The sequence below is a fragment of the Octodon degus genome, unplaced genomic scaffold, assembly GCF_000260255.1.
Source record: "Octodon degus isolate 3935 unplaced genomic scaffold, OctDeg1.0 scaffold00041, whole genome shotgun sequence".
NCBI lineage: Eukaryota > Metazoa > Chordata > Mammalia > Rodentia > Octodontidae > Octodon > Octodon degus.
Genome location: NW_004524617.1, coordinates 8,732,634 through 8,754,482, shown reverse-complemented (window position 1 = coordinate 8,754,482; position 21,849 = coordinate 8,732,634). Strand labels below are relative to the sequence as shown.

General features: G+C 37.3%; 1 pseudogene; it reads right to left on the bottom strand.

Annotated features, from left to right (window-relative positions):
• Positions 1-2,384: 2,384 nt before the first annotated feature.
• LOC101562585 lies at positions 2,385-3,151 on the bottom strand (annotated as a pseudogene).
• Between the last annotated feature and the right edge of the window lie 18,698 nt (positions 3,152-21,849).

Below are 21,849 nucleotides of genomic sequence, written 5' to 3'. Positions count from 1 at the left end.
CTGAGCTATGCAGCTGCCTGAGCTTTGGAAGGAATAAAAGCATTCCTGAAAAAGAATGGGAAGATGGGTCCATATGTTCGGGTCACCTACTTGTGCATCTCAGGCCTAGGTGGATGTCCTGGATCACATGGTGCTCTCACAGTTCAATCTCTAATTGCTGTTTATTTCTAGGGAGGCTTACAGGCCTGGCTATGAGTATCCACCTTTAGCTCCTGCCTCTTTTCACATTCGCCTCCTGCCATAATTCTACTGTGGCTTCATCTTCTGCATTAACACCCCTAAGAACCCAATCCCTGTCTGACTGCCTATTAATTTCTATCAAGTTTAGCTGCCTATAAGAATACGATATTCATTCTATGTATGCACCTATGATTCATTCTTTAATTTATCAGTGGCACATATCTTTAGTGAAACTATTTTACATTTTCTCTTCAATATAACTAGTAAATAAAAAATTGATGAAATATATATATATATATATATATCATGTACTAGCTAAAACTGACATTTGAGTTGAGATGAAATATCTGAAGCAATAAAATACTGGTGACTTAGAGATTAAAATAAATAAATAAATAAATAAATAAATAAATAAATAAAGTTCCTCTTAGGTAACAGAATATATGTTCAATTGGGGGCGTATAATAATTTCTTTTTTAAAAATGTATTTGGTACAGGGTCTCACTACACAGTTCCGACTCGTAGTGATCCTCCTGTTTTCAGCCTCCCCAGCGCTGGGATTACAGCTGTGCACAACTGCACTGGGACTCACTCACCAGCTCAGCATGCCCAGGGTCGAGGCCAGTGTGGCATGTGGTGCCCGGGATTGAACTCTGTTCCTTGTGCTTGCCTGGCAGGTGTTTAGTCCACTGAGCTATCTTGCCAGGCCTGACTGTAATAATTTCTAGTGTGACTATTAAGGGTGCATCTCTTTATTAATAAAAATGAATACACTTATAGAGTGTCTCTATTTTTTTTGTCAAATTTAATGCCAATTTACCCAAAAGTCAAACTAATCATGATGTGTGGGGAAGTAGAAACATATACAAACCAATTTTGTTAACGATTTGTTAAATATTTTGAACAAAAGACCAGTATTGTCAGGCTGGCCAAATAGCTCAGCAGATTAAAATGCCTATAAGCAGGCACAGGGGCCGGGGGTTTGATCCCCGGGCCTGCCTTACCGACCTAACCCCCAGGGCATGCTGAGATGGCAATTGAGACTGGGTGTGTTGGTGCACACCTGTAATCCCAGCTCTTGGGAGGCTGTAGACAGGTGGATCACTATGAGTCTGATCTAGTAGTGAGACACTGAACACCTTGTAGACCCTTCCCTAAGATACAGGAAAAAAAAATACTAGCATTGTCTTCTGAGTATAAAGAAGAACTGTTATATTTCTCCATGCCTCTCATTGTTTACTATTGTAAAATTATGATTACATCTTAAAAGCACACCATGAACTTTTTAGCTTGTGTGCCATTCAGAATTTGTTAATCTGATCAAGATGAAACATTATGAATAGCACAATTTCATTGATCTTTTTATTAATGGCAATCCGATATTTTTGGATTCTTTCTTAGATCTACTGGAAAGGGAAAAGAGATAAAAATGGTAATATTTTGTCAGCAAATTCTAAATATAGAAAGAGAATTCATAGCACTGTGGTTTTCTCCAGTCACATGGATTCTCATCTAAACGAGGATTCTTTGGATTTTACTTGAGTTCAAAAACTGAAAGAGGGCCAGAGAGATAGCTTGGTGGTCTAAGCACATGCCTGGCAAGTGCAAGGACCCAGGTTCAATCTCCAGTACCACATGTGGAACCAGCCCAGAAGTGGGCCCGGGTGTGGTAGTAATACATGTCTGCAATCCCACTGCTGGGGAGGCTGAGACAGGAGGATCACTAGGAGTCTGAACTGAGTAGAAAGACCCTGTATCAAATCAATAAATTTAAAAAAAGAAAAGCTAAAAGATTAGAAGAACTTTTATTTCAGTTTTCCCAGGATCCTCTTTTTGGCAATTGGCACATTTTAAAAATATTTGATCAAGGGGTTCGATCCCCAGCCTGTCATGCCAGCCATGGCCCCGGGGACAAAAATCAGACACAGAGAAAAAGAAGAGGGAAGAATATAAAAGAGTGGTAGTAAAAAATAGTATTTTATTCCACCCCCTCTCCCCACCTTCCACCCGCAACCCCCAGTACGCTTTTTCCCTCTTGTTCCCACAACAAGGTTACAATCAGGAAAAAAAAAAAAATTTCAGGGGGCAGGATTTGGAGGTGGGGAGGGCTACAGGTAAAAACAGTCAAATCACAACAGGAAGTTTTTTTTCAAAATAGGTCGTACCATTTAATCATCCTCATCTGCAAGTTTGCGTTTTCACTTCTAACCCTGTTCTTCCCTACCAGCCTCTTCATCTTCCTCATCATCGACTTCCCTGTCATTGTAACCTTCTTAATCCTCTTCCTCCTCTCTGCTCACATCTTCCTCTTCCCCTTCTTCCTCGTCTTCCACTACCTGAGCGTCCTCGTCGTATTCCTCCTCCTCATCCTCCAGGCCTTCCACGTAGCCCTCGGCATCCGAGTCAGGGGCCTCCTAGTCATCCTGGTCATAGCTGTCAAGGTATGTGAATTGCGGGAGGAGCTTGCACACATTTTCTCGGTAGTCCTTCAGGTTGGTCACCTGGCAGTTGGAAAGGTCTAAGCTCTTCATGTTTTCTAACTTCTTCAGGGGTTTTATTGTGCTGAGGTCTTTAATTTTGTTCCCACTTAAATTTAGATACATAAGTTTCAGACACTTTTCCACCAATACTTCCAGTTTCCCTGAGATTCTGTTATCAGTTAGTTCAAGCTTCTTGAGTCTAACTTTTTTTTTTCAGAACCGGGGATTGAACTCAGACTCTTGAGCTTACCCAGGGAAGTGCTTGTTCTACTGAGCTATCTCCGCAGCCCCAAGTTTGTTTAACTTTGGTAAGTTTGTGACTGAGGTGAAGCCAACATTGATTGTACTTAAGAATTCCAGTTCTTCAAACTCATCTGTGAAGCCTTCAATTTTGCTACATCATTCAACGGATAGTTGTGCAGGACGAGTTCTTTCACATCAAAGGGCGTCCTGTTCCACAGCTCTAAATGAATCCATTTCACCATTTCCATTTCTCACAATCTCTCCCTGCGGAGGCTCCTTCGCCAGCGGAATTCAATCAATAAACCCCGAACCCACGTGCATTTTAGGTCTTTGAAGGCTCAACCAGCTCTTCTCAGTTCCCCTTGAGTCATCTTAAGAGTGGCATCTCTTAGGGACAATGAGATAGCTCAGTGGACTAAGCGCCTATTTTGGCAAGCACAGGGACCAGGGTTCGATCCCTAGTCACACATGCTGCACCGGCTCACCTGTAATCATAGCCCAGAGGAAGTCAAAAATAGGAGGATCACTAAGAGTCTGAGCTGCATAGTGAGACCCTATACAAAATACATAAATGAAAAGAAAAAAAAATAAGACTGGCATCTGTTGATTGCCATTTAATTTGTGATTTTAATGGTTCTTGGGATAACTAGTGATTAACATTTATATAATGGACATTTTGGCAACTATGTTAGGAGATTATTTAAATATCATTAAAAATAAACATAAAAAACCAAAAAAATCATATATCAAGTAATTCATTGATAATTTAAATATTATTTAAATATCCTTTTTAGGAAGTTGTCACCCTGTTTAGGTTTAGCTTGCATATCCTGGCCTAATGTTATAGATTAAATGTCTCCCAAAGGCCCATGTGTTAAATGCTTGATGCTCAGCTTGGTGGCACCTTAGGAAGTGGGGCCTAGTGGAAGGTGTTTAGGTCATTATGAACCAGCCATTGAAGGGGTGAGTCGGACCCTGGTCTCTTCCTCTTTCTTGTTCCCTGACCACATAATAAGTTGTGTGCTCTACCACATGCTCCTGCTGTGATATAATGACTTGCCACAAATATAAAAATAAATGAGCCAAACAGGCATGGAATGGAACCCTCAAAACTGTGAGCCAAATTAAAAGTTTCCTCTTCATAAGTTTCTTATCATAAATATTTGTTATAATGATGGAAAACTAAAACACCTACTTTTGGGGGGTTGCTTTAATTGTCTAATGACGATTTAATTCTCAGAGCCCTGGCAGCATGTTTCTACTCTACCTCATTTATGAAGCATATTACTCATACCACTCTTACAATCTGGGGATTATTCATACTGTATATCATGAACCATTTATCATGGAACTTAGGGTTTTACATGTGTGTTTCTCAAGGATCTATTCATGAATTCATATGCAAGCTTAAAGAACCCCTTTTCTCCTGAGACCTTCCCCTGATACATTCGCTGAGTGAGGGATTCCACATACCATCACCAGGAGGACAGAATGAAGTCTATACAGCCTACTCACCCTTCCTGAAATTACAGGGTGTAGACATTCTGGTGGTATGCTAACCGTGGTTTACAACCAGGACAGAATATACATATTTATCACAAAATTTTCTGGCTTTATGGGCACCCACTTTGCTAGTCTTTTTGACTAAGTAATTAGCATTTTATTTGAATTTTTGTAGGATCTGTGCATATTTCATATTCTACATTACAAATTAATTTAGTGTATCTTTGAGATGTATAAAATATTTTAAAAATAGGAGGAAACAACAGAGAACTAACCATGGTGTTATTCCTTAGAACCTGAAGCTTCCTAACCAGTCTGCCTGCCACTCTCCACTGTTCAGAGTTGTCCAACGCCTGTTCTATTTTGTCCAGAATTTTACTATTTACAGTTTTATTAGTACATGTTTACATTACATAATGCTGACATTCATCATGGGGCGCTGGTACATATACATAATACATCTTAATTCCATTTTCATTCCCTTCCACTCTCTTCCTTTTTCTTTTCTCTATCTCTTGGTCTCTTTCCCATTTCCAAAAGATCTATCTCAGGAGGGGCAGTGAGAACTGAATCTATGTCATTTTATGTAGAACCATAGCACAGTATATTACATCTTGAGCTGGGTTTTTTTTCACTTAGCATGATGCTTTCCAGTTTAATTCGTGCTTCATTTGATTCATCATGAATCAGTTTAGTTCATATGTACCTCAGATTTTGTTGCTATAAAGAGATTTATTTTACAGTTGTATCTCCAGATTTAAAAACTACTTATTTAAATTCCTGTGACAAGAAATGACTACTTTAATTCTGCATTTTTTTCTATAGTCTGTTGATTTTTATGTGTAGGTACTTATTTTCAGATTGACTTGAATTGACTTGAATGAAAATATTTAAAATGTTTTTTTAAAATTTACTTTAAAGAGAGTATAGTAACAATTGATATGACTTTAGAAATGGTACACATTTAGAAGACCAAGATGACAGGTATTTCAAGCATGGTTTTAGTATTATACATTGCTGTCTTCAATGTAGTGGCTTAGTTCACAGATAGAAACACAGAGAGTTAGTCAGGGTGAGAATTCTACCCATTAAATGCTATTTTTAAAAACCTTAGGACTATTGCCTTATCCAACTTGTATCTATACATGTATGGTAAAAAAAGGTAATAAAAGAAAATGAGAGTCAAGAACAAAAATTTAAGATTTCTTGAAAGCATGTGGTAATATTCAATTATTTGTCCAACCTTGTATAACTGTATTTGTTAATGTGAGCAAAAGTTTTGATGATAAAAATAGATAATATATCAATCACTGTTAATCAGCTATTCTTGTTTTGAATATCTATGACATATGTATTGTTACATGTTACCATTTCTGTCTTTGATTTTGTTTTTCTTGCTCTTGTTTTTCCTCTTCAATATAAAATTATAATTTAAAGAATTTTAAGAAGAAAATATTTAAAATGTTTTGAATAAATTTCATTTACAATTTTTACATGCTTGTAATTGAATGGTGGAAGTATGAAAATTGAAACGGATTTGTATAAATTCAATCTGCTAACATAGTGAATTGTATAAAATCTTAAATATGCTAAATTATACACATTTACCTTTTATAGGGAAATATATCATATAAAAATATGTCACTTTATTTCATTTAATTCACAACATACTGATGTGAGATGGAGGTGGTCAGGTGGAGTTTTTATTGCCAGTTTTAAGGAAAAGTAGAAATCAAGAAAAATTCGATGAATTTGAATAGGCACTTAAAAACAATGTAAAAAGAAAAATGTATATCAGCTGTTATACTAATGTCTCTATAGATTTTTTGTTTAAATTTATTGCTAAATAAAATACAAAATGCCAACATAAATACTGAACACCATGCATAAAATATAGAACAGCAATATTTCAATATAATATTTGACTTTTAGATATGTATGGAACTACTGGGAGTTCTTTTTACTATTCTGTTGGTTAATTTATTATCTCCTGCACTGTACTGTGCTCCACTATAATTTGATGGTAACTTTTGATATGTATGATAACATGAAGACTTATTAGGGATTTTCTTAACCTCTTCAAACAGTTCTTTTTCACCTTTTGTTTTCTATTCTTTCTTTCTTTGGGTTTATTCTGCTATTGCTTTCTCATATTTCAAGCTGAACACTCAGGCAAATAAATTATACCTTTGAATATAAACTTGTAAGACTATAACATTTTGTCTAATACTGCTTTAAGAGTATCTTACAAATATTGATAATAGTAGTCTCCTGTAGTATTAAATTTCAAAAAAAGTTTGTAAAGTTGTAATAAAAAGAACACAGATAGCTCAGTAGACTAAAGCATGTAGCAGCCCAGGTTTGATCCCTCAGTGTACCATGCCAGCCCTGCCCCCTGGGCCATGCTGAGAGGATGATTGAGACGGGGAGTGGTGTTGCATGCCTGTAATCCTGGCTCTTGTGAGGGGAGGCTGAACACAGGCAGATCACTACGAGTCCAATCTACTTAGTGAGATCCTATAGCCCCTGTAGCCCTTGTACTAAGTACAAAAAAAGAAAAAGGAAGAGGAGGAGGAGGAAGAGGAGGAGGAGGAGAAGGAAACTCACCAATCAGGGTGAGCAGTTAAGGAGAAGGCAAAGAGGGAATCATTGCAAAGAAAACAATGTAATGATAGGGCTAAGCCAATACTTATCAGTTATTTATTTTTATTAGTGTTTATTTTTAAAGGCTACAAAATAGTAAATAAAAATGCATTAGAAATGATACAAAATTTCACTTAAAAATTAATATGAATTCAACAATGGTTTCTGTATTGCAGGATGTTAACACCAAATTAGTTGTTTAGGTTACACAATATAAACCTGCAAAGTTGTTACGGAATATCTTTTAAGGGCCAGCCAAATAGCTCAGTGGACTAAAGCGCCTGCTTAGGCCGAGCACAGTGACTGGGGTTCGACACCTAAAGTGCCATTTCGGCCCTGCCCATGGGGCACGCTGAGACAGTGATGGAGACTGGGCGTGGTAGCATGTGCCTGTAATCCCAGCATTTGGGAGGCTGAAAACTAAAGAACAAGTCCGATCTATATAGTGAAACACTGTAGGCCCTGTACACCCTGTGCTAAATACATAAAAAAAGAACACAGAAAGTTTATTTTAGCTGGATTGCAATAACTACTTGATCTCTATTAAAAATACTGTTGAGGGGCTGGGGAGGAAGCTCAGTAGAATGAATGCTTGCCTGGCAAGCCCAAGGGACTGAGTTCAATCCCTGGTTCCGAAAAAAAAAATACTGTTGAAAGTGTGTATTATTACAGTTTATTTTATAATTTTAATACTCTATCAGCTTTGTATTAAGTTATTTTCTAAAGGACACATATTGTTCTCAGTGTACTTTTATCTTTTATCATTCAGGACATTTTTGTATATAACCTTCCCTGGAATGGAATCTGCACAATAGGAAAGTTATTGCCTTGCTTATAAAATATGCAGAAGTGTAGACTACGTATAGAGAAGTGTCATCCAACAGTTAACATGGGTTTGTGTTTGTAAGGTTTCAAACATTTTGCTACACAGGATAGTATCAGTGGTCAAACCTTACACAATTTGAAGGGTGACGGCAAATTTTGACTGTTAAAATGTACTCAATAGCTTAGATACAATAGACTTGTGGTAATAGATTTGTAATAAATATATGTGAATTAATATTGTGAAGTGTACAAAGTATGGTTCTTGCTAATATAGCCACATCCAAATGCTTAGAGTTGGATATCTCCATGAAGTTAATAGTTGATTTACACTTAATTATATTTGAAAGAGGTATTTCTCAAGTTTTGCTCTTTTTTGGGCTATTTATTGAGAAAAGAATATAATAAACATTATACATTTGAAAAGAAACGTCTTCATTGTATGGCTTGGAAATGGTTCTCTAAAGACAGAGTCTGCCAAAAAATGTATACCCACCTGAGGAAAAAAAACCCAAAAAATTAGCATGGTGCTTTTGTAACAGCTCATGTTACCCTCTTATAGGGGTGCCTATACAATGTCATATATCACAGAAAGCTCACTAACCTGTTGACCCTTAGATAAAAAGTTGAGAGCGAATGTACAGGAATATCAATAACCAAGGCCACCCAGGCAGCAGTTGGCTGTACTAATAAGTGTCTGAAAGCTTTTGCCACCACTTCAAGCACCTCTTGTAATTGTAGACTCCAAAGGAACCTTGTATTAATCTTGTGATATCTCAATAAATTTAGTGTTGGGGCTGGAGAGATAGCTCAGTGGTCTAAGCACCTACCTGGCAAATGCAAGGACCTCAGTTCAAACCCCAGAACCATAGGCCATGCCAGCCCAGAATGCTGGAATCACTCTGTCAGGCACCAAGACCGGGTATAGTGGTGCACATCTGTAATCCCAGAACTGGGGAGGCTGAGGGAAGAGGATCACTAACAAGTCTGAGCTTCATAGCAAGACCCTGTACCAAATACATAAATAAAAGAATAATAAATAAATTAATTAATTAAGTGTTAAAATATACAAGTTTTTCTTTTCTTGAAATTTGTGTACATTGTTTGGCAGACTCTTTACTTTTTTTTTTTTGAGGCCTGCTCAGTCCACTCTGGGAGTGGGGCTGGCATGGCATGTGTGCCAGGAATCAAACTGCGGTCCCTGCATGCTTGCCTAAGCTTCTTTAAGCAGGTTCTTTAGACCACTGAGCTATGTTGCTGGCCCCACACTTTATTTTTAAGGTTTTATTTTTAGGTTAGGTTAAATAGTATATACAGAATGATTATAATAGTACTTTTATGGCATCATTTTATCATAAGATGTACTTAATCTTATGAGAATATTAACAGACCTATTTAATTTCTTAAAATATATCTCAGTCTTTGGTTAAGAAATTATTAAGTAATGTATATTACCTTAATATCACTGATAGTAAAAATGCCTCTCAATATAAACCATCTGCAAGGGGTGAATTTGCAAGTGTGGAAAAAGTATGTAGAGTTATAAATAAATAATGTGTATGGTGTACAACTATCTGGAGGAAAAAGGAGAGGGAAGAGCAAGTGTAGGAAGAGGATAAGGAGTAAGGCGTGCTAAGAGGCATTGCCTATAGCAAATTACTTACAAGAACAGTCTATCAAATTGCAATGCCTAGGGCTGGCCAAATAGTTCAGTGGATTAAAGTGCCTGCAAGCAGGCGCAGGGCAGGGGGATCGATCCCCAGGCCTGCCTTGTCGGCCCCAATCCTGGGGTGCGCTGAGATGGCGATTGAGACTGGGCATGGCGGCATGTGCCCGTAATCTCAGTGTTTGGGAGGCTGTAAACAGGAGGATCACTATGAGTCCAATCTAGTAGTGAGACCCTGAACACCTTGCAGACCCTTCCCTAAAATAAAAGAAAAAAATTACAAAGCCTAAAGCCTTATTCGAAAAAATTCTATATGCTATAAACTTTTAATTACTCTTTTATTATTGCATATTTTATTTTTAGGTGCTAATAACAAGTACATATCTATAGTGTACAGCATGATGTCACAAAATAGCCATTCATCATGGAAGGGCTAAATAAAGCAATAAGCTTATTAATAAAATATATGCATAATTTCAGAGATTCCTATTTCTGTGAGAATACTTAAAATCTATCTTAAAATTTCATGATATACTACATTGCTATTTACTGTAGCAGCTATAAGGTACAGTGGATCTCTTGAAGTTTCTCCCATTTAACTGAAACTTTATGTCCTTGGAAAAATAAATCCTTAGTCTCAAGATCTCAGGCTCTCATAGCCAACATTCTACTCTCTCTTTCTATATGCTCAACTTTTTTACAGTCTATAGAAAAATTAAATCACTTATATCTCAACTTTTGAGAATAATTCTGTTATGAGCATGATTATTCAGGGGTCTCTTCAACATACTGATTTCATTTTCTTTGGGTATATACTCAGTAGTGAGATTGCTGGATCATGATTTAGTTCTATTTTTGTTATTTTGAGAAATCTCCACAATGTCTTCCATAACAGGTAAATTTAGTTACATGCCTACAATAATGTGCAAGTGTTTCCTTTCCCTGTACCTCCACCAAAAACAGATATTTCATTGTCAAAAATATCGAAGTGCTTCTGAAAGATGTGCGGTAGGACTTTGTAAGGATTTTTAAAATTAATTTTATTCAGAAAGAAATAGCAATGAGACAGTTTCAAAACAGGTTAGTAGGAAGATTACAATAATGAATACATTGCATATTGTTGTTTTCATAGTAGTTATTCATAGTACAAGATGTAGACGTGATATCTTGTCTAAACAATATTAGTATAAGTCTTTCTTCTCACTGAACTAAGAGAAAGTAGTTGTATGTCTATCCTATTTTGTATATATAGTATATATATATTTTCTCAATACAAAAGGGTCCTTCATTTATATCCCCCTTTTTTTGTTCTTAAAGTCATAATAGCCTTATGTTATAACTTGGACATATCAGACACATTTATGTGTGCATTTTGACACAGAGACAATTTAAATATATAAATTTAGAAAATTCAACCTAAAGCTTTCAAAATACACTAATATTGACACAAAGATATTATTAATTTTAAAATTTATAGCAGATTATGTTTTATTACATTAACAAGGACAAAATACTTTAATGTTATACTTAATAATACTTATTTTTGTTATAGCAGTTCTTATGGTCATAAAATATTTTATTTGAACAGAACTTTTATGTATATTTTAAAATAACGTATACCAGAGTTTTAAAACTTAGCTTGAAATATTACACTACATGTTCTATGTATACCAACTTAAATTACCACAACTATAATCTAGATATTGTATTACCAAAGAAACTGATGTGAAAAAGCTGGACATTTACATCATAGGACATCTTTAGTCTAAATTTACTTAATATTTATATACTTTTATGAATTATATTCTGATTTTCCAACATATGAAAATTATTTTAATAGGAATACTTAATGAGTCTACCCTGCGCCAGCGGGACCTACTGGTCCGAGCCCAGGTGTAGCGTGGGTGAGACCCTCTTCCACCCCCTTGGGACCCCACCACCACCACTCCGCAGCACCCCCACCACCCCGCCCTCCAAGTGAGAATTTCTGCCACATTCTGGGGACCCCCAGATGCAGTCCTAGCCCAGGCCCCAGTGAGTGTGTAGCACAGTTTCCTGCTACTCTGCTCTGGTGGAATCTGCTGGTCGCAGCCCAGACGAAGCGTAGATGAGACCCTCTTCCACCCCCTTGAGAAGCCCCCACCACTCCGCAGCACCCCCGCACCCCACCAGCCAAATGAGAATTTCTGCCGCGTTCTGGGGATCCCCAGATCCAGTCCTAGCCCAGGCCCGGTGAGTGTGTGAGAGAGCTTCATGCTACCCTGCACCAGTGAAACCTGCTGGCCCCAGCCCAGGCACAGCATGGGTGAGACACCCTTCCACCACCTTGGTCCCCCCACATCACTCTGCAGTACCCCCCACCCCACCAGGCCAGTGAGAATTTCTGCCGCATTCGGGAGACCCCCAGATCCAGCCTTAGCCCAGGCCCAGTGAGTGTGCGGGAGAGATTCCTCTCCCCCCTACTCCACCTTGTCCCCTCCAGACTCATCTCAGGCTTGGACTAAAGGACTGGGGTGAAACCCTGTAGCTGCAATCCCTGCAGAGAGTGTAGGGGACAAAGCCACACAGCTAGTCCAGGAGCAGAACATTTTGCCAGAGGGGCACAACAGGATCACTCCCAAGGACAGCAGCAGGAAGAAGCTGAGCAAAGCAGCCAGAACCAAGACAGGCACAGCAGGATAAATCAAAACTTTTTAGATCTGAACCTGAATTTCAGTAGGTCCTAAGGTTATAACTGCACCAAAGCTTTACAACAAAGGTCAGAAGACAGTGCTACACAAAATGACAACAAGAAAGGGCAAAATGCAATCTCAGAACCCAAGACCACCTGTAACAAGTGCAGAGGACACTAGCACAGAACAAACTGGGAATCACACAGCTGAAATAAGTGAATCAATGGCTTCTGAAATAAAGAAACAACTGCAGAAAGGAATAGAGGAACTGAGATTTGGAAATGAAAAATCCCTAAACTAATAGCATCGGAGGTAGAGAATCAAATGCAGAAACATACCGAGTAAACCCAGTGCCCACCCAGAACAAATGCAGAGGACACTAGTTCAGATGAAATGTATGAATTAATAGCGTTGATAGTAAATAAGCAACAACAGAAAGTTACAGAGGAACTCAGAGCAGAATTCTTTTCTGAAATAAAAAAAATTCTCTGAACTCATAACATGTGAAGTAAAGAAACAACTACAGAAACATAGGGAATAAACCCAATCTTAAGAAAACACTGCAGTAAAAGAATTTATAACTGCTTCTAAAGAAGACATTGATAAAAAGTTAGAGGAGATTAGAAAAATGACGAATTCCTTGGATGAGCAATACAGGAAAGAAATAGATCGCATGAAGCAGAATCAAAGAGATATAGAGGAAAACATCTCAATCACAAAGCTTGCCAAACCATTTAAGTGAAAGTGAATACAGAGTTTCAGATCTTCAAGACGCTGGTGCAGCTACAGAAAAGGTAAGAAAGGATCTCTTAAAAACAACTAATATGCAGGAAAAAATAATCTATCACCTGCAAGATGATGCAAAGATGAAGAATGTGAGACTAATAGGCTTCATGAGAAAGAAGGAGTCAATACAAATGATATTAAAAGATGATGCAGAGTGTGCCTAAGGAGAGTCACATGGAGAGAAAACATTCTCTCAGGCTTTCACAGAGAGCACATTGGCCAAGCAATGGCCGTGACTCATCCACATGGCTGACACTGACAAAGATTCTACAATCTGAGGTACAGGATCTCAGGATAAATCCTGAGGGGATTTCACTGACCTTATCAGATCCAAAAGCTACAACTCTTGTTGCATAGGTCCTGCTTTACCTTGGTCTTGACCATCCAGCAGAAAAGTATAAAAACAAACTATAAGAAGTAAAGCCATGGTGTTATGTTGAGCTATAGGAGACTCAGGTCAACAATTTCTGACATTGCCAGTGAAGTGGAAGACCCAATGCTATTATGGACTACTGGATTCTTTTAGAATATTTTGCTGAGTTTACACACCTATAATATTTAAATGATGGAGCTTAACGAAAAAGGGGATACAGATGAATGTCCATCTTGTATCTGTGTATTCAAAGTGGTTCGGATAAATATATAGTTACATTCTCTTAATGAATAGAGGGATTTCTTATAATGGTGTTTGTAAATAGGATATCAAGTCCGCATTTTGTACAGCATGTAACCTCTAGGAAGAATGTATGCAATGTGTTAAAATTAAACTGTCCTACCAATTTGATTTGAAACTGTCTCATTGCTATTTGTTTCTCAATAAAATTATGGAAAAAATAAATACAAATATAGGCAGAAGTAATAGCAGAAAATTTCCCAAATATGAGGTAACAATCTGACATTCAGGTAAGTGAAGTATACAGAATGGCAAGGAACTTTAACACAATTAAACACACACTGAGACATATAACAGTCAAGATCCCAGAAATACAGCTTAAGAATAATATGCTGAAAGCTGTTAGAGAAAAGAAGCAGATCACATTCAAAGGAAAGCCCATCAGAATTACAACCGACTTGTCTTCACAAACCATGAAGGCAAGAAGAGCATGGAGGAGAATACTTCAAGTCCTCTATGAAAACAAATTTCAGCCCAAACTACTATACCGTGCAAAACTCTCTTTCAAGTTTGATGGAGAAGTGAAATACTTACATGACAAAGAACATCTAAAGAATTTTGTGGGGCCCGAGGAGATGGCTCAGTGGAATAAACGCTTCCCTGTCAAGTGCAAGGGCCTGAGTTCAATCCCTGGTTCCGCCAAAAAAAAAAAAAAAAAAAAAGAATTTCGTGATGACAAAGCCAACCTTATACAGGCTCCTAAAAGATGTTCTAGAGGGACCAAAATGACCACAACTACACGAATGAGATCAGATGCAACCAACTAAATAAGGCAAACAATTAAATACAGGAGAAAAAGGAGTAAATGACGACAGGTAAATAACATGTGAATTGTAAGTCAATACATCTCAATTATAACCATCAATGTAAATGGACTCAATTCACCAATTAAGAGAAATAGACTGGCACAGTGGATTAGGAAACAAAATCCAACAATATGCTGTATACAAGAAACACATTTGACTCATAAAGACATTGATAGGCTGAAAGTCAAAGGTTGGAAAACAATACTACATGCCCCAGCACCTCAGAAAAAAGCCTGAGTAGCAATCCTATTCTCAGACAGTCTCAACGTCAAAACAAGAATGATCAAGCAAAATAAAGAATGCCACTATATACTGGTTAGGGGAAAAATTCAACAAAAAGATGTAACATTCATAAATATGTATGCACATAACATGGGAGCACCCAAATATATAAAGCAAATTGTACTGGACATAAAAAATTGAATATCCAATACCAAAATCTTAACAGGAGAGGTTAACACACCCTTATCCAAAAAACATATGTCGAGCAGGGAAAACTTAGCAAAGAAATAACAGAACTGAACCAGAGCTAGAAACAAATGGACTTGGTGGACATAAACAGAGTGGTCCACCCAAACACAGCTGAATACACATTTTTCTCAGCTGCACATGGCGCATTTTCTAAAATAGACCACATACTGGTCCACAGGTCATGCTTAAGTATATGCAAGAAAACAGAAATTATCGCATGCATATTATCTGACCACAATGCAATGAAAATGGAAATAAATGACAAAAGAAACCAGGAAAAAATGCAAATATTTGGAAATTAAATGACACCCTACTCAGCAAAAATGGGTCACAGATGAAATGAAACAAGAAATTCAACAATATCTACAATTCAATGAAAATTCAAGAACAATTTATCAGAATTTATGGGATACGATGAAAGCAGTTCTCAGAGCAAAATTCATAACTATGAAATCACACAGTAGGAAGACAGAACGGGAACAAATAAACACTCTAGGGCTGCACCTTCAACAACCTGAAAAGCAAGAGCAAACCAAACCCAGAGCCCAAAGATAGGAAAAAATCATAAAGATTAGAGCAGAAATTAATTCAATTAAGATGAAGAAAACAGTTTAAAGAATTAAGAAAACAAAAAAGTGGTTCTTTGAAAGATTAAATAAATCAATAAGCCACTAGCTAACCGCATCAAAAAGAGGAAAAAAAATTCAAATACAAGCAATAAGGAATGAAAAGGGTGTAATTACCACAGACTCAGTGGAAATTCAGAATATTATCAATAGCTACTTTGAGAATCTTTACTTTCACAGAATAGAACACACAGAAGCAATGAACAGATTCCTAGAAAGGTACACATTACCAAAGCTTAATCAACAAGATATAACCACTCTCAATAGCCCAATAACAGTCAGAGAATTATGAGGTGTAATAAAAAACCTACTGACAAAGAAAAGTCCAGGTCTGGAGGGATTCACAGCTGAATTCTACATGACATTTACAGAAGATGTAGTCCCTATACTCCTCAAACTCTTCCATTGAATTGAAAAGGAAGCAATCCTTCCAAAATCACTACTGGAATCAAGTATTATACTGATACCAAAACCAGGGAAAGACGCAACTAATAAAGAGAAGTAAAGGCCAATATCCATGGACGTAGATGCCAAAATCCTCAATAAAATCCTAGCAAATAGAACACAGCAAATCATCAAGAAGATCATACACCATGACCAGGTTGGATTTATCCTGGGGATGCAAGGATGGTTCAATATTCAAAAATCTATAAAGGCAATACACTATATCAATAGAACAAAAACTTAAAGCCACATAATCATCTCCACTGATGCAGAAAAGGCTTTTGACAAAGTCCAACACTCATTCATGTTCAAAGTCCTACAGAAAATTGGAATAGATGACCTCTACTTCAATCAGGTGAAAGCCATTTTTGAAAACCTAATGGCTAACATAATCCTAAATAGGGGAAAAGTGAAATCTTTTACTCTTAGATCGGGTACAAGACAAGGATGTCCTCTATCACCACTCCTATTCAATATAGTTCTGGAATCATTAGCTACAGCCATTAGACAAGAGGAAAGAAATAAAAGGAATAAGAATAGGTAAAGAAGAAGTTAAATTATCATTTTTTGCAGATGACATGATACTTTACTTGGCAGACCCAAAAAACTTCCCCAAGAAGCTGTTAGAATTAATACAGAAATTCAGTAGCATAGCAGGTTATAAAGTCAATACCCAAAAAATGCAGTCCCTATCAGACTACCACCAACATACCTCACAGACCTAGAGAAATCATTCCTAAAATTTATTTGGTACCAGAAAAGACCTAGAATAGCAAAGACAGTCCTGGGCAAAGAAGACAAGGCAGGAAGCATTACAATTCCTGACTTGAAATTATACTACAAGGCTACTGTGATAAAATCAGCATTGTACTGGCAACGAAATAGACCTGAGGATGAATGTAATAGATTAGAAGATGCTGAAGCCTTTACAAACACACGCAGCCACCTTATCTTTGACAAAAGGGCCAAACATACTCACTGGAAGAAAGAGAGCCTCTTTAACAAATGGTACTAGAAAATCTGGTTGTCTACATGCCAAAAACTAAAACTTGACCCAGGTTTATCACCATGCACTAAGGTAAAGTCAAAATGGATTAAAGATATAACATTAAAACAGAGACACTACATCTCCTAGAAGAGAAAGTAGGAAGAACATTTGAAAACATAGTGGTAGGCAAAGAGTTCATGAACAAAAATCAAATCACATGGGAAACACTTGGATGAATTAACAAATGGGACCTGCTCTTATTGAGAAGCTTTTGCACTTCAAAAGAAATTACCAATAAAGTAAAAAGACAACCCACAAATTTGGAAAAAATCATGAGAAATAAGTACTCAGACAAAGGTCTGCTCTCTAGAATTTATAAAGAACTAAAAAATACTAGGGCCCCAAAATTTATGACCCAGTCCAGAAATGGGCACCTGAGATGAACACACCCATCTCAGAGGATGAAATTAATGAAGTGAATGAATATATGAAAAAATGCTCCACATCACTAACATCCATGAAATGCAAATTAAAACAACATTGAGATATCATCTCACCCCAAAAAGAATGGCTATCATAAAAATCACCCAACAACAAATCTTGGAGAGGCTTTGGGGAAAAAGGAACCCTTCTCTACTGCTTGTGGGAATGTAGACTGGTGCAACCATTATGAAATTCAGTGTGGAGACTCCTTAGAAACCATGGACTGGAAATCTCATTTAAACCAGCTATTCCTCTACTGGGAATCTTCCCGGAGGATCTGAAAATATCATATCATAATGATATATGTGTGCCTATGTTTATAGCCGCAGAATTTGTGATAGCCAAATCTTGGAAACAACCAAGATGCCCATCACCTGAGCAATGGATGAAAAAGATGTGGTATTTTTATACAATGGAGTATTTCTCAGCTATAAAAAATGATAAACTTGAAACCCTTATATTGAAGTGGATGCCACTTGAACATATACTCATAAGTGAAATAAAGCAGACACACTTGTATAAATATCGTATAGTTTCTTTAGTATAAGAACTCAAAAGAAAAAATACAAATGGAAAGGTACAATAAAACTAAAAGGAAAGCAAGAATTTGAGGACTAGACCATGAAAAGAGAGCAAAGAGAAGAGCTAGAAAACATGACAGTGGCAAGTTATACAGTTATATGTAGAAGATGGATAAGGCAATGATCCTGAGAATCTTCAGAAGATTTTTGAATCTAGCAGTTAATTGGAATGATTCTCACCCTGACTAACTATATATACTGACACCTGTGAACAACTGCACTGAAGCTGACAATTTATAATAGTAGGCTCATGTTTGCAGTGCCTGTCATTCTGGTCTTCTGAATACGGGCTGCTTATCATGACATGCCAGTTTCTGTCATGCTGTCTCAGGTAGATGATTGTTCAAAAAGAAGGGTTGTGGTGAATGAAGGCAGGAGATAAGAAAGGGAATGTTGTGGGACTGTCCTGCTACAAGGTTGTATATGGTTAGATTTCTGGACTTATGTGTAGACATAAAAATTATATAATTCTTCATGCCTATTTTTAAAATATATTTTAATTTTTCAAATGTTTTTTCCTAATAGTCCATAGGGACTTAAAGTTCAACAGATTAATACTTGATGAAACATACCTGTTCCATGTTATGCCTAAGATATTTGATATTCAGACAGACAGTGAGGTTAAGCTTAACAGCCTAGGTTGTATGGTAATGACAATAAGCTTCTCTTCTGGAGGGTTAACATCCTAAGTTTGCAGAACAAAATTAGAGAAAAACAAGGGCTGCAAGGAAAGCCAATATTTTGGCCCTAGCCTTCCAATGTCAATTAAGACTCAGGACATATGAGAATTTGTACTGTAATGTCATGTAACTCAGTAGTGTCCCCAATTTTCTGATCAAGGAGATTATGGGGGCCAAAGAGGAAAGTGATCGATGATGTAGAGTGTGCCTAAGGAGAGTCACATGGAGAGAAAACATTCTCTCAGGCTTTCACACAGAGCACATTGGCCAAGCAATGGCCGTGACTCATCTACATGGCTGACACTGACAAAGGATCCACAATCTGAGGTACAGGATTTCAGGAAAAATCCTGAGGGGATTTCACTGACCTTATCAGACACAAAAGCTACAACTCTTGTTTCATAGACCCTGCTTTACCTTGGTCTTAACCATCCAGTAGAAAAGTATGAACATGAAATATAGGAAGTAAAGCCATGCTGTTATGTTGAGATGTGGGGGACTGAGATCAACAATTTCTGACACTGCCAGTCAAGCAGAAGACCGAATACTATTATGGACTACTGAACTCTTTTAGAATTTTTTGCTGAGCTAACATGCCTATGATATTCAAATGAGAGAACTAAATAAAACAGGGGATACAGATGAATGTCCATTTTGTATCTGTGTATCCAAAACGGTTAGCATAGATATATAGTTACATTCTCTTAATGAATAGAGGGATTTGTTGTAATAGTGTTTGTAAATAGGATATCATGTCTGCTTCTTGTACAGTAAATAACCACTAGGAAGAGAATATGCAATATGTTAATTATTGATACTGTCCTACCAATTTGATTTGCAACTGTCTCATTGCTCTTTGTCTCTCAATAAAATTATCGGAAAAAAAGAAAAAAAGGAATACTTAATGATATCACATTTACTATGAGTAGTATCACTAAAACAATTAGGACCCAGAATTCACTACACTGTAAGCTGAACGAGGCATGCATACGAAATCATTTCAAGATATGACTGGGAAGATTACAAAATTTTCAAAAGCTTAAATTACAAAGTTTTTACATATCACCAAGATGTCACTAACAAAATTCTGAAAACTATGGAACCTGGTTTAAGCAGGAGGAAGGAAATAATAGGGGAGAACAGAGATGTTGAAGCCAGATTACCAAGGTAGAAGTTCTTCTGTTAAAGTAATTCTTGCTTTACCTCTTAACTACTACACTGGCAAGTTACTTAGACTTTCTCTGTTGACTAGCATTTCCTTTATGTGTTTACTAGCTCAAGTTCCTCCACCTCTCTTCCTTTTGCCTTCTCATCATCAAAGCATTTTTTTTCTTTTGGTACAGGATCTCACTATACAGCTTAGACTCATAGTGATCCTCCTGTTTTCAGCCTCCCAGCTTTGGAATCACTTGTGTGCACCACCATCCTCTATCTCAGTGGCTATCTCAGCATGCTCAGAGGGCAGGACTAGCATGGCATGTGGCACCGGGGATTGCACCCTGGTCCCTGAGCTTGCCTAAGTAGAAGCTTAGTTCACTGAGACAACTCACTGACCCTCATCATCAAAGCTTTGAAAGCACAGTTTGCTTCTCTTTTCTAGCATTTTTAGGGGGTCCTTTTCCAATATCTGCCACTCACCACCCTCTATATGCTAATCACATTTAAGTCTCTTTCTGAATAAATTCGGTTGAAATATCCAATTACCTGATGGCCATAACCAACCAGGTATCCTCAATTTGTCTGAAACAAATTCTTACTTCTTATTGTATTTCACTAATCAGACAACATACATAATTCCTCCCATTTCAAATAAGATATGGTTTAGTGATTTAATTCTCACCTCTCTTAACTCTCCTTGCATTATACTGAATTGCTTATGGTGTTTTGGTATGAGATATACTGGTTCCTGCTCCTATTGTTATAGAAAATCTTTTCAGGGCCAGCCAGATAGCTCAGTTGACTAAAGTGCCTGCTTAGGCAGATGCCAGGACCAGGGTTCAATCTACCATGTGCCATTCCAGGACACGCTAAGACAGCAATTGAGACTGCACACGCCTGTATTCCCAGAACTTGGGAGGCTGAAAACAATAGAATCACTACAAGTTCAGCCTATATAGTGAGACCCTGTAGACTCTGTACTAAATGCATAAAAAAGAATATCTTTTAATTATAATACAAGCTAACCTCTCTAATTTGCAATTTCTGACCCAAGTGGGTCATTTTCTTTCCTAAAACCTTCACTGGACATTATTACAATTGATTTTCATTTTTCCCAGATCCTGAATATTTTGTGCATATTGTGTGGATATGTATAAAAGATGACAGACAGATAAAATTTATGAATATTTCATTAAAAGGATAAGTAATAATACATCATATAGATTCAAGACCAAAGCATAACATTTTTCTACAATTGAAGTCACAGGATCAGCATTATAAAGTATGCCTTTGTCATATAAGTGCAGAAAAGTATCAATTGTGCCTTCATAATGTATGAATGTAGAAAACGACCAAGAAAGTACTGGACTTCAACATAGCCTATGAGTTTAGTTGTTTATCAATTCTCATGGAACCCAGAAAAAAAAAAAGTTCAATGTAATACAGCATCCAGAACAAGCTAATTAATGCTTCTTGTATGCAATGGTGATGGAAGAAAGCAGAAAATGGAAAGAATATCCCACAAGGCACAATGGCACAACTACATTAATGTAATAGGGCATTAGGTCAGCAGTTCTTACTCAGTAAGAAGGTTATGTGGGGGCCGGGGAGATGGCTCAGTGGAATAAGCGCTTCCCTGGCAAGCGCAAGGGCCTGAGTTAAATCCCTGGTTCTGCAAAAAAAGAAGAAGAAGGAGGAGGAGGAGGAGGAGGAGGAGGCGGAGGTGGTTATGTGAAAGTAAGCAATGCACATGACAGAAGTTTACTTGCTGGAATACAAAGGCTAAAAGAAACCACTCATTCACACACACACACACACACACACACACACACACACACACATTTTAGTGATGATGAAAAGTTACAGTTAAAATGAAAAATTACGGGGCTGGTGAGATGGCTCAGTGGTCTAAAGCACCTACTTAGAACAAGCTTAGCAAAGCAC